Source organism: Capricornis sumatraensis, chromosome 7 (genome assembly GCF_032405125.1).
Source record: "Capricornis sumatraensis isolate serow.1 chromosome 7, serow.2, whole genome shotgun sequence".
Lineage (NCBI taxonomy): Eukaryota > Metazoa > Chordata > Mammalia > Artiodactyla > Bovidae > Capricornis > Capricornis sumatraensis.
The window spans coordinates 43,316,318-43,330,847 of record NC_091075.1 but is presented as its reverse complement, the minus strand read 5'-3'; positions in this window follow the sequence as shown (position 1 = coordinate 43,330,847).

Below are 14,530 nucleotides of genomic sequence, written 5' to 3'. Positions count from 1 at the left end.
CTTTAAGAAAAATAACAATAGTGTAAGTGAAATATGGATATTGGTAGAGATATTAAAGATGATTGTGAATAATTGAAACTTGGGAAACACAGTTCTAACTCTACCTATCCTGAGACTATCTTTTCTTCATGAGAACTCCTCTGATATTTAAAACATTTTTAATTGTTTCATGTCTTTGTGATGATCACATTCTGTTACTTGGGAATCAACCAGTCTAATTTAGAAGTAAGCTAAATAAATAATATGCAGTGGTGTAGAACTGAGGGTTTGCTGGTGAGAGGGACAGGCATGACTTGAAAACCACTCTTTTATAACATTTGTTTTTCTTCTTTCTTTGCCAAAGAATCTACAGAAAGATTGCAGCCTGTGGTGAAGGACCCATAGCTGTCTCCACATCTCTGTCTCATTAGATGTAATTAACTCAGTTAGTTGGCAATGCCAGGGTGTTTCACTTAATCCAATATTCAGATCAATGGGATGTTGCCATATGTACACAGACTACCAATTTTCAAGTAATTAGAATGTAATAAAAATAGATTCAATGCACTCCTGATGATAAGTATAATTTGATCTCTCCTTTTTGAATCATAATTGAATTCAGGGTCTAAACACTATGAACAGTATCCGTTGGATTTATGCCACGTATGTGCACGGGGTCGAACACACATCTGTTACTTTTCCTGCATTAGCAGGCAGGTTCCTTACCACTAGCACCACCTGGGAAGCACATACGTGTGCAAAGATATCACCACTTAACCAAGCTGCAGTTTACTGGATGTCAGGCGAGAGTTTATTCGAGCACAAGTGTGTCTACCACTTTTGAGATGGGCCTGTCACTGTTCTAAATTTGATACCTCAAGTCAGTATGTTAATTCAGTGCCAAGTGTGTCTCCTTTATATCTGTCTACACCCGGGGACTCCTACTACATCAGCATAAGTAACTGGTCTGTGATTAAGGTGATAGTTTAGGATATTCCAGAAAATGTAAATTGGATCTTACAGAGTCAAGGAGATGATAGGTATGACTTTAGAATTATGGATATATTTTCAGTCTTGTGTTTAACTAGATAACAACATAATTACCAGGTCATCCTTGTCTTTAATTCATGTTTAAGTGTTTGCTGTACAAGGAATCCAAACCACTATGGCCAAAATGAAGTCCTCCTCCTAACTTCCCCCAAAGTCCTTGTTCATGCCATTTGTTCTAGATCCCAGGAATAGACTGTTTTACAATGCCCTGATTGCTTTTTATGTCAATTTTTTAACACCTCACAAATCAGTGAGGGCAAAGATTGAGTCATCTGTGTGACCTAAGTCTAACTGGTGATTGATTGATTGATGATTCTTTTATTCAGTGAATACCTTTTGTAGTTTATTGTAGGGAATTTGGCCTTTTGAAGATGATAAAGGTTTGGGCAGATGGTATGATGTGGCTTATACTGAATCACTCTAGATGATGTCTTCATAGAGATAGGGGACAAAGCAGTAGTAAGGAAAATCAGTTTGGAGGATTTTTCAGTTCCTAAGATGGGAGAAGTGACGGTGGCATAAACTAGGCGGTAGAGATCACAGGTGCTGGATTTATATTTTGCAACGTGCCTGGTATGTTTCTGTTTTCAATGTACTGTTTAATAAATGAATGATACTATATTCCTATATGCCTATACCTCCACACTTTCAAAGCTCTTGACTGACCAATAAATATAAAAAGGCTTGTCTCTGCATATTTACAAAGTAGTCTCAATATTCAAGCGGATGGGTAGGGAATGGGGTACATTATGTAGCTGCTGTGTTCAGCAGAATCATACTTTGCATCATATGCAGTTGGGAACATTTTTATTTTGAATAATTTCATTAGATTTTAATATAGGCAGAGAAAAAGAGTGGAATGGATATGGACTGCATGTTCTGCTAATAACACTGTCGGAAACCTGCAATATTTAGACCAAACCAAGTGACTGGATGCAGAATTCAGCAATCTGCCTGTTTGCACTAAAGACAAATGTGGTAGCCATTCTGTGCTATCGATGGCCTTATCCCTAAAGTTTCAGTTTGTTGGTGCTAGAAATAATTGTGAAATTAACTCTTTGAATATTAAAATGGTACTTTTAGAGATAATTTCTTTAGCACAGAAAAATTTTAATGTGAACATGTCCTCAAAACTCACTTTTGAAAGAATGGGCAGGTAACATTATGCTTATTTTTCCAAGGAGGAACCTAGAGCACAAACAAATTTTGTGACTTGGCTAAGGTCACACAATCCTGACACATTCAGAACAAAAGCTTGACGTCAGCAGAGCTGTGTCTATTATGTTCACTGTTGTATCCCCGATGCTTAGACTTGTGCTGGCTGAATAAATATTTCAAGAGCAACTGACTGAATGAGTAGATAAATGCAAGTCCAAGATTATATGCAGCACCAAGATTATAATAAAGACCTAACTTAAAATACTAGAAGGGTAGTAACTTGGTAAAGGTGTAGAAACTGTGTTCTGCACATATCCATAGTGGTGAAAAACTAGAAATAGTAATTAATATGGGTATGCTTCATTGCTTACTCGTGTCTGACTCTGTGACCACATGAACTGTAGCCTGACAGACTCCTTTGTTCATGAGATTCTCCAGGCCAGAATACTAGTGTGGGTAGCCATTCCCTTCTCCAGAGGATCCTCCCAATCTAGGAATCAAACCCAGGTCTCCCACATTGCAGGCAGATTCTTTACCAGCTGAGCCACAAGGGAAGCCTAGTAGTTAATATGTATCACATTTAAAAAAAATAATTCTCTATGGTAAAACAATAGACCATGTCAAGTTTTCAGTTTTCAAAAGGTGAATTTAAAGTCAAATAGTTTCGTTTTCACTTTCATCAAAGTGGTAAATGAACTAAAATATCATAAAAGTGTACCTTAAAGTTATGACCCTCTCTCATAATAGAAAAACACAAGATGAAAAGCCGAAAACCACCCACTTGAGACACTTTACTTTTGAATTCCTCTCCCTGGCTGCAACCTCTTTGAACCCTTGAATGGTTTCTTCTACTAAAAACTTTTATAATAAATTTGTTCTTACATTTCTTGACTTTCCAATTTTAGACATTTACCTAGAGTGTTCCTTGTTTAGAAAATGAGGATGACCATTTCTTTAACATCCCTTTTCCTACACACGAGTCCCCTCCATTCTCTCGGAGTCATCACTCCATATTGAAGGGCTTGCCATGTAATACTGTTCAAAGCTCTTCAAGATAACAGTAAGCAATTGCTTTAGTTTCTCATTTTCCCTGGAGTTAATAATGTCTTCTTTCTTTTTAGTTTACTAAACATTCTATGCAGGAGTGATTTCCTAATCTCAGTCTCAAACTGTAATTCTTTTCTCAGTACAGTTCGACATGTTCAAAGATCCCCTAAATCCATTTTTCCCCCTTGGGAAATCCCTCCTTGATCCTCTCCTCTTGCTCCAGTTTGCAGCTCTTGTTCTCTAGGTTTGCTGCATAAGCCTCCTCTGAAGACTCACTTAGAATTTCCTTTGCTTTCTCTAGGGTTGCATCCTAGTGGTAAAGAACCTGTCTGCCGATGCAGGAGACAAGACATGCAGGTTCGATCCCTGGATCAGGAAGATTCCCTGGAGAAGGGAATGACAACCCACTCCAGTATTCTTGCCTGGAGAATCCCCATGGACAGAGGAGCCTGGTGGGCTACAGTCCACAGGGTCACAAAAAGTCAGACACAACTGAAGTGGCTGAGCACTCACTTACTTCCTCCAGTTAGATGAGTGTGCCTTCCATCCCTTCCTAGGTCAGAAGGAAGTACTTTTTTTGAGATTTTTCATCCTTAATTTTCTAATAAGCTTTGCTATCCATGTGACCTATAGTTTTTGTTGGAATTGTAGATTGAAGAGAAACTGTCCTCAGGATTTTTAAGAGTTTTACTTTTTCACCTTTCCAGCATCCTATTTAAAAGCCCACTGTCATTCTTTAATCTAAATAGTTTCTTTTTCCCTTTCTGGATGTTGTTAACATGTTATCTTTATCCCTAGTGTCTTGAAATTACAAATCATGTGTCTCTGTGTGGCTTTATTGCCTACCGAAGGCATGCCTTTGCAATCTGAAAATCTAAGATGTCAGTCCTGGAGAATCTTTTCATTCTATTGGTTTGAAATGTATTTATCCACCAGTGATTCTCTTTTTGTCTTTTTGCAACTTTTATTAGTCAGACATTGGGTCTTCTGAATTGACTTTGTAATTTTTAAATTGTTTCTCTCTTATTTTCTAGCACCTTTCCCCCATATCTCTATGTAAGAATCTCTCAAATTTATCACTGTTTTTTAATATTTATTTTTATGTATGCTAATCCTTTTTAAAAATTTCCCAGAGTTCATTATTATTCTAATTATCACCTCTTTTACAATGTCTGCTTGTTCCATTTTTGTGACCATTAAAAAAATTTTATCTGACGCTATCAAATGTATTTTTAAAATTTATTTTTATTTTCCTCCCTGTCCTGAATGTTTCTTCTGAGTCCCTTTTATCACTTGATTGGCCTCTGTCTTGCCATCCTGGTCTGCTGTGAATATTCCAGAGTGAGATAATAACACGCTGATTGCATCACCTGTGTGGCTGAGCAGACTTTGTATGTTAGTCATTTTGTTCTCAGCTGCTCAGTTTAAAATCCAGCCATTTCATCAGAGGATCCTGATATGTTCCTGTGGGTCTTTTCTCTGGGGCTAGAGTTGATTTCCTATCATTTATCAGTTGAATAACTGGATAAGGCTGTAGGAAACAGAAATATAACTTCAGCGGCCTAATCCTATGAGACTTTTTCCCCTTCCCTCCCAAATCCTATGAAGACTTTTTTCCCTTCCCTCCCAAAACAAGGCCAAAGGCCTGATCAAGCTGCATCTTTAACCACCACCACACAGCATATGGTTTTGATCATTCACATTTCTCACTCATAGTCTCAACATGGTTGTTCCAGTTTCAACCTCATGTTCATATTTTGGGCAGGAAGGAGAAGAAACATTGAAGAAGGGAAAGGTAGCACCTACATTAAAATACATGAGTGAATGAGTGAATAAACATACCTGAAATTCCTAGCAGATATCTTTGGTCAAAACTATTCCATAAATCCATTTCTGGATGAAAAAGAGTCTGGGAAGTTACGGTTTATGGCTGGACCACTGTCATCCTGAACACAGTCAGGCTTCTACTGGGAAAAATACAGGATGAATATTGAATAGGAAAACTAGCAGTATTCACTATGTAAAAGAAGACAGATAAGACACACTGTCCAAGGTAAATTGAAGAGCTTCACACTCAATACACTGCGTGTACTATTATCTTAAAATCAAATGATACAAGACAGGATTTAAAGGACATGAGTGTATTTGTGTGCTTAATAGTCAGACTAGGAAGCATTTATCCAGGCAAACTTCTGTTAGGTGCTCCATTGTGGTTCCCAGCTCTACTTAGAGTTAGCAAATTATACTATAACTAAACTGTAATATCTTTAAGTATGAAATCTGTTCATAATTATAAATTTAGCATCTAATACTTTTTTCTGGCCAAGATTATTTGATAAGTAAAATGAACACATCAAATTATGGTATTGCTATATGACTAAATTTTTTATTGTGTAAATGATCATCCATTTTTTGTTTACATTGAGCATTTAAAGAGGAGGGGGGAAAGGAAGGAGGCAAGGAAGGAAGAGAATAAAATGAAAGAGAAGGAAGGAAGACAAAGGAAGGAAGAAAATTTTGATTACTAGCAGCCAACATAGTTTTGTTTTAAAATGGCAATCTTAACATCCCATCATCTTCTGTTGAAAGAACATTACAATTAAAATTAAGAGAAATGCAATGGAGGAGCTGATTCATGTCCTGCTGAAACAGCATCCTGTACTGTGCAAGTTTACACACTCTGATATCTGTCTGCCCGGGTACAACCCCAGTTGCTCTACTTGCTAGTTCTGCAGCCTTAGGAAAATTGCTTAATATTCTCATCTCTTTGTTTTCTCATCTGTAAAATGGGAATAGTAATAATTCCTGGCTCATGCAGTTGTGTGGATTAAATGACTGGCCCACATATATAAGTATCTTTGGTGAATAAGCATTTGATAAAAGTAGAAACTGAAAAGTGCCAGTGTTACTCACTCAACAAAGTTGTGTGCAACTCTTTGCTACCCTGTGGGCTGTAGCCCACCAGCCCCCTCTGTCCATGGAATTCTCCAAGCAAGAATACTGGAGTGGGTTGCCCTTCCCTTCTCCAGGAGATCTTCCCAACCCAGACTGGGATGGAACTTGGGTTTCCTGCATTGCAGGCAGCTTCTTTACCATCTGAGCCACCAAGAAAGCCCAGCGATAAAAGTTAGCTATTTTTTAAAAATATGGATACAAAGAATATTGCAATGAGATTACTGGACAAGAAATTTAACAACTATATACAAAAAGGGATAATTTGCATGATTATCAGCTGTAATTGAGTCCCAGTGGGTCCTATATTCCCTTAGGTATTGTTTTCATATGTATCAAAACATTGATTTATAGTTTTCTGAATCTCCCATAACCCATACACTGGGTGACTTAAACTAATGTATTAAAGAGCTTCTTCACCTCTGAGGACTCTAAGGGAGGATCTGCTTCTAGTGTCTCTGGTAGACTCAGGGATTCCTGGACTTGTGTCTCCAGGACACAAGTGTTTTCCACATCACTTTCCCTCCCCAAGTATGTCTCTATGCTCAAATGTTCTCTTTTTATACTGATATCAGTTTTGTTGGATTAGTGTCTACCTGAAAGACCTCATCTTAACTTGATCCTAGCAAAGACTATTTACAAACAAGGTCACATTTGCAAGTATGTGTGTGTTAAGTCTTGTGGGCTTCCCAGGTGGCACTAGTGATAAAGAACCTGCCTGCCAGTGTAGGAGACAAGAGATGTGGGGTTTGATCCTTGGTTTAGGAAGATCCCCTGGAGGAAGGCAAGGTAACCCACTCCAGTATGCTTGCCTGGAGAATCCCAGGGACAGAGAAGCCTGGTGGGATACGGTCCATAGGGTCACAAAGGGTCAGACATGACTGAAGTGACTTCATCTTAACTTGATCCTAGCAAGCATTCTATTTCTAGATAGGGTCACATTCATGAATACTGGGGGTTAGACCTTCAATATAATGATGTGTGTTTATTGAGGGAAAGGATTCAAGATATAAGAAGCATGACTTAGATGAAGCCATAGCTAATATTTTCACTAAATCTGCGTGCAACCCAGATGTCAGCTGGTGCCTCGTAGCCTTTGAGCAGGGCATGGATTTGGTAAGTCCTAAGCTCAGAGTGAACCCTGTGGATTCCCACTAATTTTTGTTCTTTTGGCTCTGCTGATCTCAGACCACTGTGTCCCTGTGAGCTGTATTGTGCCTCACTGACACAGATGTGAAACTCATCAGGTCCTCAAAAATAATCCACCAACACCAAAAATAGCAGTGAACAATGATGCCTCCACTGAAAAATTTTTCAAGAGTAGGGAGAATTTTTATTGCACAACATAAAGTTCCCAGGACACAACTTGTGAAGACGTTACTAAAAGTTCTTCTCTCCAAAGACTTTTTCAGACCCATCAGTTCAGTTCAGTTGCTTAGTCGTGTCCGACTCTTTGCGGCACCATGGACTGCAGCATGCTAGGCTTCCCTGTCCATCACCAACTCCCAGAGCTTGCTCAGACTCATGTCCATGGAGTGAGTGATGCCATCCAGCTACCTCATCCTCTGCCATCCCCTTCTCCTCCTGCCTTCGATCTTTCCCAGCATCAGACCTTGTACCTGAGGGAATTCTTTTCTTAGTCTATCCTCACTCCTAGACTTTCACCAATACAATCCCCAAGTATCCAGCTCTTTTCTCCTCTTTTAGGCAGAAAATTTTACTTCTCTCTGATTCCTTGGTCCAAAATTTATATACAACCACCCCCTGGAAACTATGATATTTTCATTAATGAAAAGTCAGTGTAACATATCATTTTCTTCCACAGAGGGAGGTGAAAAATATGAAATAGATGGAAAAATTAGAAAAGAAAAAATATTCCACAGGAGAATGGAGTGGAAGAAGAGGAATGCTGGATTTGGAATTATAAGATTTCACAGAGATATAAAATAATAAGTAAATATATTTTATAGTTATTTTTATGTTATAGTTACTCAGTGATTTTTCTTAAGTATGAGAACAGTTTACCCCCATCACTCCTCACAAGAATCTTAACTTGCTCACAGTCATACAGCTAGTAAGAGAGCTTGGATTTGCACCCAGTTACTAAGAATCCATAGACTGTCCTTAGACTGTTTAGTACCATGGGGTCCTAAAAAACATGAAGTGAAAGATCCTCAGCTCCTGAAAATAATATTAATTTTTATTGATGATTAGATTTCTTTTGAATGAAGAATGTGAATTTATTCTCAGGAAATATCTCATGGGCTCTTTTATTCTTTTAAGAAAATATAAACTAATTATCCCCTATAATGGAAAGACATCTTTTGGGGGTGTTATTTCTAGAAGGTCTTGTAGGTCTTCATAGATCCATTCAACTTCAGCTTCTTCATCATTACTGGTTGGGGCATAGACTTGGATTACTGTGATATTAAATGGTTTGCACTGGAAATGAACAGAGATCATTCTGGCGTTTTTGAGATTGCCCTCAACTACCGTACTTTGGACTCTTGTTGACTATGAGGGCTACTCCATTTCTTCTAAGGGATTCTTGCCCACAGTAGTAGATATAATGGTCACCTGAATTAAATTCACTCATTCACGTCCATTTTAGTTCACTGATTCCTAAAATGTCAATGTTCACTCTTGCCATCTTCTGTTTGACCATTTCCAATTTACTTGATTCACGGACCTAACATTCCAGGTTCCTATGCAATATTGTTTACAGCATCGGATTTTATTTCTATCACCAGTCACATCCACAACTGGGTGTTGTTTTCATGTTGGCTCCATCTCTTCTTTCTTTCTGGAGTTATTTCTCCACTCTGCTCCAGCATATTGAGCACCTACTAACCTGGGGATTTCATCTTTCAGTGTCCTATCTTTTTGCCTTTTCATACTGTTCATGGGGTTCTTAGGGCAAGAATACTGAAGTGGTTTGCCATTCCCTTCTCCAGTGGACCATGTTTTGTCAGAGTTCTCCACGATGACGCATCAATCTTCAGTGGCCCTACATGACATGGCTCATAGTTTCATTGAATTAGACTAGGCTGTGGTCCATGTGATAAGTCTGATTAGTTTTCTGTGATTGTGGTTTTCTTTCTGTTTGTCCTCTGACAGATAAGGATAAGAGGCTTATGGAAGCTTCATGATGGGAGAGACTGACTGTGGGGGAAACTGGGTCTTGTTCTGATTGGCACCATGCTCAGTAAATCTTCAACCCAATTTTCTGTTGATGGGTATGGCTGTGTTCCACACCTTTTGTTCCCTCCCTTTTGTTTGACCTGAGACCAAAATATGGTGGAGGTAATGAAGATACCTCCAAAAACAAGACCAGGAGCTGACTATGTAGCAAAAACAAGACAGGGAACAAACAGTGGCTCAGATCATGAACTACTTATTGCAAAATTCAGATTAAGTGGAAGAAAGTAGGGGAAACCACTAGACCATTTGGGTATAACTTAAGTCAAAACCTTCATGATTAAACAATGGAAATGATAAATAGATTCAAAGGACTAGGTCTGAAAGACAGAGTGCCTGAAAAGCTATGGACAGAGGTTTTTGACATTGTACAGGAGGCAGTGACCGAGACCATCCCCAAGAGAAAGAAATGCAAAAAAGGCAAAATGGCTGTCTGAGGAGGCCTTACAAATAGCTGAGAAAAGAAGAGAAGCTAAAGGCAAAGGAGAAAAGGCAAGATATACCCATTTGAATGAAGAATTCCAAAGAATAGCAAGGAGAGCTAAGAAAGCCTTCCTCAGTGATCAATGCAAAGAAAGAGAGGAAAACAATGGAATGGGAAAGACTAGAGGTCTCTTCAAGAAAATTAGAGATACCAAGGGAACATGTCATGCAAAGACAGGCACAAAAAAGGACAGAAATGGTAGGGACCTAACAGAATCAGAAGATATTAAGAAGAGGTGGCAGGAATACACAGAAGAACTGTACAATAAAGATCTTCATGACCCAGACGATCATGATGATGTGATCACCCATCTAGAGCCAGATATCCTGGAATGTGAAATCAAGTGGGCCTTAGGAGTCATCACTATGAACAAAGCTAGTGGAGGTGATGGAATTCCACTTGAGTTATTTCAAATCCTAAAAGATGATGCTGTGAAAGTGCTGCACTCAATATGCCAGCACATTTGGAAAACTCAGCAGTGGCCACAGGAAAGGAAAAGTCCATTTTCATTCCAATCCCAAAGAAAGGCTATGCAAAAGAATGTTCAAACTACCACACAATTGCACTCATTTCACATGCTAGCAAAGTAATGCTCAAAATTCTCCAAGCCAGGCTTCAACAATATGTGAATCGTGAACTTCCTGATGTTCAAGCTGGTTTTAGGAAAGGCAGAGGAACCAGAGATCAAATTACCAATATCTGTTAGATCATCAAAAAAGCAAGAGAAAACCAGAAAAACGTCTATTTCAGCTTTATTGACTATGCCAAAGCCTTTGGCTGTGTTGATCACGACAAACTGTGGAAAAATTTAAAGAGATGGGAATACCACCTAACCTGCCTCCTGAGAAATCTTGATCTCCTGCAGGTCAAGAGGTAACAGTTAGAACTGAACATGGAGAAACAGATAAGTTCCAAATCACGAAAGGAGTATATCAAGGCTATATATTGTCACCCAGCTTATTTAACTTATATGCAGAGTACATCATGCAAAATGCCAGGCTGGATGAAACACAAGATGGAATCAAGATTGCTGGGATAAATATCAATAACCTCAGATACTCGGATGACACCACCCTTATGACAGAAAGTGAAGAAGAACCAAAGAGCCTCTTGATGAAGGTGAAAGAAGAGAGTGAAAAAGCTGGCTTAAAATTCAACATTCATAAAACTGATATCCTGGCATCCAGTCCGATCCCTTCATGTCAAATAGATGGAGAAAGAATGGAAACAATGAGAGACTTCATATTTTGGGGCTCCAAAATTACTGCACATGGTGACTGCAGCCACGAAATTAAAAGATTGTTGCTTGTTAGAAGAAAAGTTATGATCAACCTAGACAGCATATTAAAAAGCAGAGACATAAAAGTCAGTATAGTCCAACAAAAGTCAGTATAGTCAAAGCTATGATCTGTGTGGCTATGAGAGCTGGACTCTAAAGAAAGTTGAGTGCTGAAGAATTGGTGCTTTTGAACTGTGGTGTTGGAGAAGACTCTTGACAGTCCATTGGACTGCAAGGAGATCTAACCAGTAAATCCTAAAGAAAATCAGTCCTGAATATTCATTGAAAGGACTGATGCTGAAGTTGAAACTCCAAAACTTTGGCCACCTGATGTGAAGAACTGACTCCTTGAAAAACACCCTGATGCTGGGAAAGACTGAAGGCAGGAGGAGAAGGGGACAATAGAAGATGAGATGGTTGGGTGGCATCACCAACTTGATGGACATGAGTTTGAGCAAACTCTGGGAGTTGGTGATGGACTTTAAGTCTGGCCTGCTGAAGTCCATGGGATCACAAAGATTCAGACATGACTGAGTGAACTGAATGAACTGAGCTAAAACTAATTATCATTAAATGCTTTTAAAAACATGCCTTGTTTTAATCTTAACAGTGATACTATCTATAATTTCTGACATAGAATCAAATTGTAGTTTTTGTTTGAACATTCTTTCTTTTTCTATTAGAAATGCAATATATTTGATTTAATTTTTAACAATTTATTTTATATTGGAGTATAGCTGATTAACAATGTTCTGAAGTTTCAGGTGTCCAGGAGTCCAGTGGTATCTTAAATTAAAACATACTGGGCTACAAAAATGTATTCCTGGCCTAGTTCTATTCAGTCAGATCAAGCCATGGTGATTCCATTCATTTATTGGCACTATACTCTGGAAGTTTAGAATCTGGGGACTTAGGCCAGCTCAGTCAGTTCAGTTCAGTCACTCAGTTGTGTCTGACTCTTTGCGACCCCATGAACCACAGCACGCCAGGCCTCCCTGTCCATCATCAACTCCCGGAGTCCACCCAAACCCATGTCCATTGAGTCAGTAATGCCACCCAACCGTCTCACACTATGTCGTCCCCTTCTCCTCCTGCCCTCAATCTTTCCCAGCATCAGGGTCTTTTCAAATGAGTCAGCCCTTCACATCAGGTGGCCAAAGCACTGGAGTTTCAGCTTCAAAATCAGTCCCTCCAATGAATACCCAGGACTGATCTCCTTTAGGATGGACTGGTTGGATCTCCTGGCAGTCCAAGGGACTCTCAAGAGTCTTCTCCAACACCACAGTTCAAAAGCACCAATTCTTTGGCACTCAGCTTTCTTTATTGTCCACCTCTCACATCCATACACAACCACTGGAAAAACCATAGCCTTGACCTTTGTTGACAAATTAATATCTCTGCTTTTTAACGTGCTGTCTAGGTTGGTCATAACTTTTCTTCCAAGGAGTAAGTGTCTTTTATTTTCATAGCTGCAATCACCATCTGCAGTGATTTTGGAGCCCAGAAAAATAAAGTCTGACACTGTTTCCACTGTTTCCCCGCCATGATCTTAGTTTTCTGAATGTTGAGCTTTAAGCCAACTTTTTCACTCTCCTCTTTCACTTTCATCAAGAGGCTCTTTAGTTCTTCTTCACTTTCTGCCATAAGTGTGTTGTCATCTGCTTATCTGAGGTTATTGATATTTCTCTCAGCAATCTTGATTCCAGCTTGTGCTTCCTCCAGCCCAGTGTTTCTCGTGATATACTCTGCATATGAGATAAATAAGCAGGGTGACAATATACAGCCTTGATGTCCTCCTTTCCCTATTTGGAACCAGTCTGTTGTTCCATGTCCAGTTCTAACTGTTGCTTCCTGACCTGCATATAGGTTTCTCAAGAGGCAGGTCAGGTGGTCTGGTTTTCCCATCTCTTTCAGAATTTTCCACAGTTTATTGTGATCTACACAGTCAAAGGCTTTGGCATAGTCAATAAAGCAGAAATAGATGTTTTTCTGGAACTCTCTTGCTTCTTCCATGATCCAGCGAATGCTGGCAATTTGATCTCTGGTTCCTCTGCCTTTTCTAAAACCAGTTTGAACATCTGGAAGTTCATGGTTTACGTATTGCTGAAGCCTGGCTTGGAGAATTTTGAGCATTACTTTACTAGTGTGTGAGATGAGTGCAATTGTGCAGTAGTCTGAGCATTCTTTGGCATTGCCTTTCTTTGGGATTGGAATGAAAATGGACCTTTTCCTGTCCTGTGGCCACTGCTGACTTTTCTAAATGTGCTGGCATATTGAGTGCAGCATTTTCACAGCCTCATCTATCAGGATTTGAAATAGCTCAACTGGAATTCCATCACCTCCACTAGCTTTGTTCGCAGTGATGCTTCCTAAGGCCCACTCTATTTCACATTCCAGGATGTCTGGCTCTAGGTGAGTGATCACACCATTGTGATTATCTGGGTCTTGAAGATCTTTTTTGTACTTAGGTCAAACTGGACCTAAATCCCAGATCCATCACTTGTTGCCTGAATGACTCTGGATAAGTTATGATCTCTGTCTGTCCTTGCTTTCCTCATTTGTGAAATGAGAAAAAAAAAATATTACCTGCTTCATGAGAGTGAGAAGATTAAAATGGCACATACTGCAGTGCCAGGCTTCCTGGGTGGTTCTAGTGGTAAAGAACCCACCGGCCAATGGAGGAGATGCAAGAGATGCTATTTCAATCACTGGGTGGGGAATATCCTCTGGAAGAAGAAATGGCAACCCACTCCAGTATTCTTGCCTGGAGAATCCCATGGACAGAGGAGCCTGATAGGCTACACTCCATAGGATCGCAAAGAGTCGGACACGACTGAGGCTACTTACCATGCATTACTATGTAGTGCCAAGCACTCTGTTATTCCACAGTAAGATATATCTATGGATATAAATTACTCTATTTGAATGAATTAATTGATTATAATTAGTCAATTTTATTGATATTAATCCAACATTGACATTTAGCTCTTCCATTCAGCGGAACTCAATTTTGAAGAAAGAATTCTTAACAATTTTTTTTTTAATGCCTGAGGTTTTTATCCATTTAGCCTGAAATTTGTAACATCTAGTTAATGACATGTTGATGCCATTGGCCAGCAATATTTTGAGGAAACCCAGTGCAGTGGACAGCATTTCTCTTCAGAAGAGTTGTGCAGTAGAGTGGCCATGAGTATGGACCTTCAAGTATGACTGCCTGCCTTCAAACCATGACTCTGGCACCTGCTAGTAGCGAGAGCTGCACAAATTAATTTATCCCCTCTGTGCCTCAGTGTTCACATCTACAAAATCAGAACAGCTGTGCTTGACACAACATGAGACCCATATTTTCTACCATGTCATTTATTTGATGATTATTTACGTTG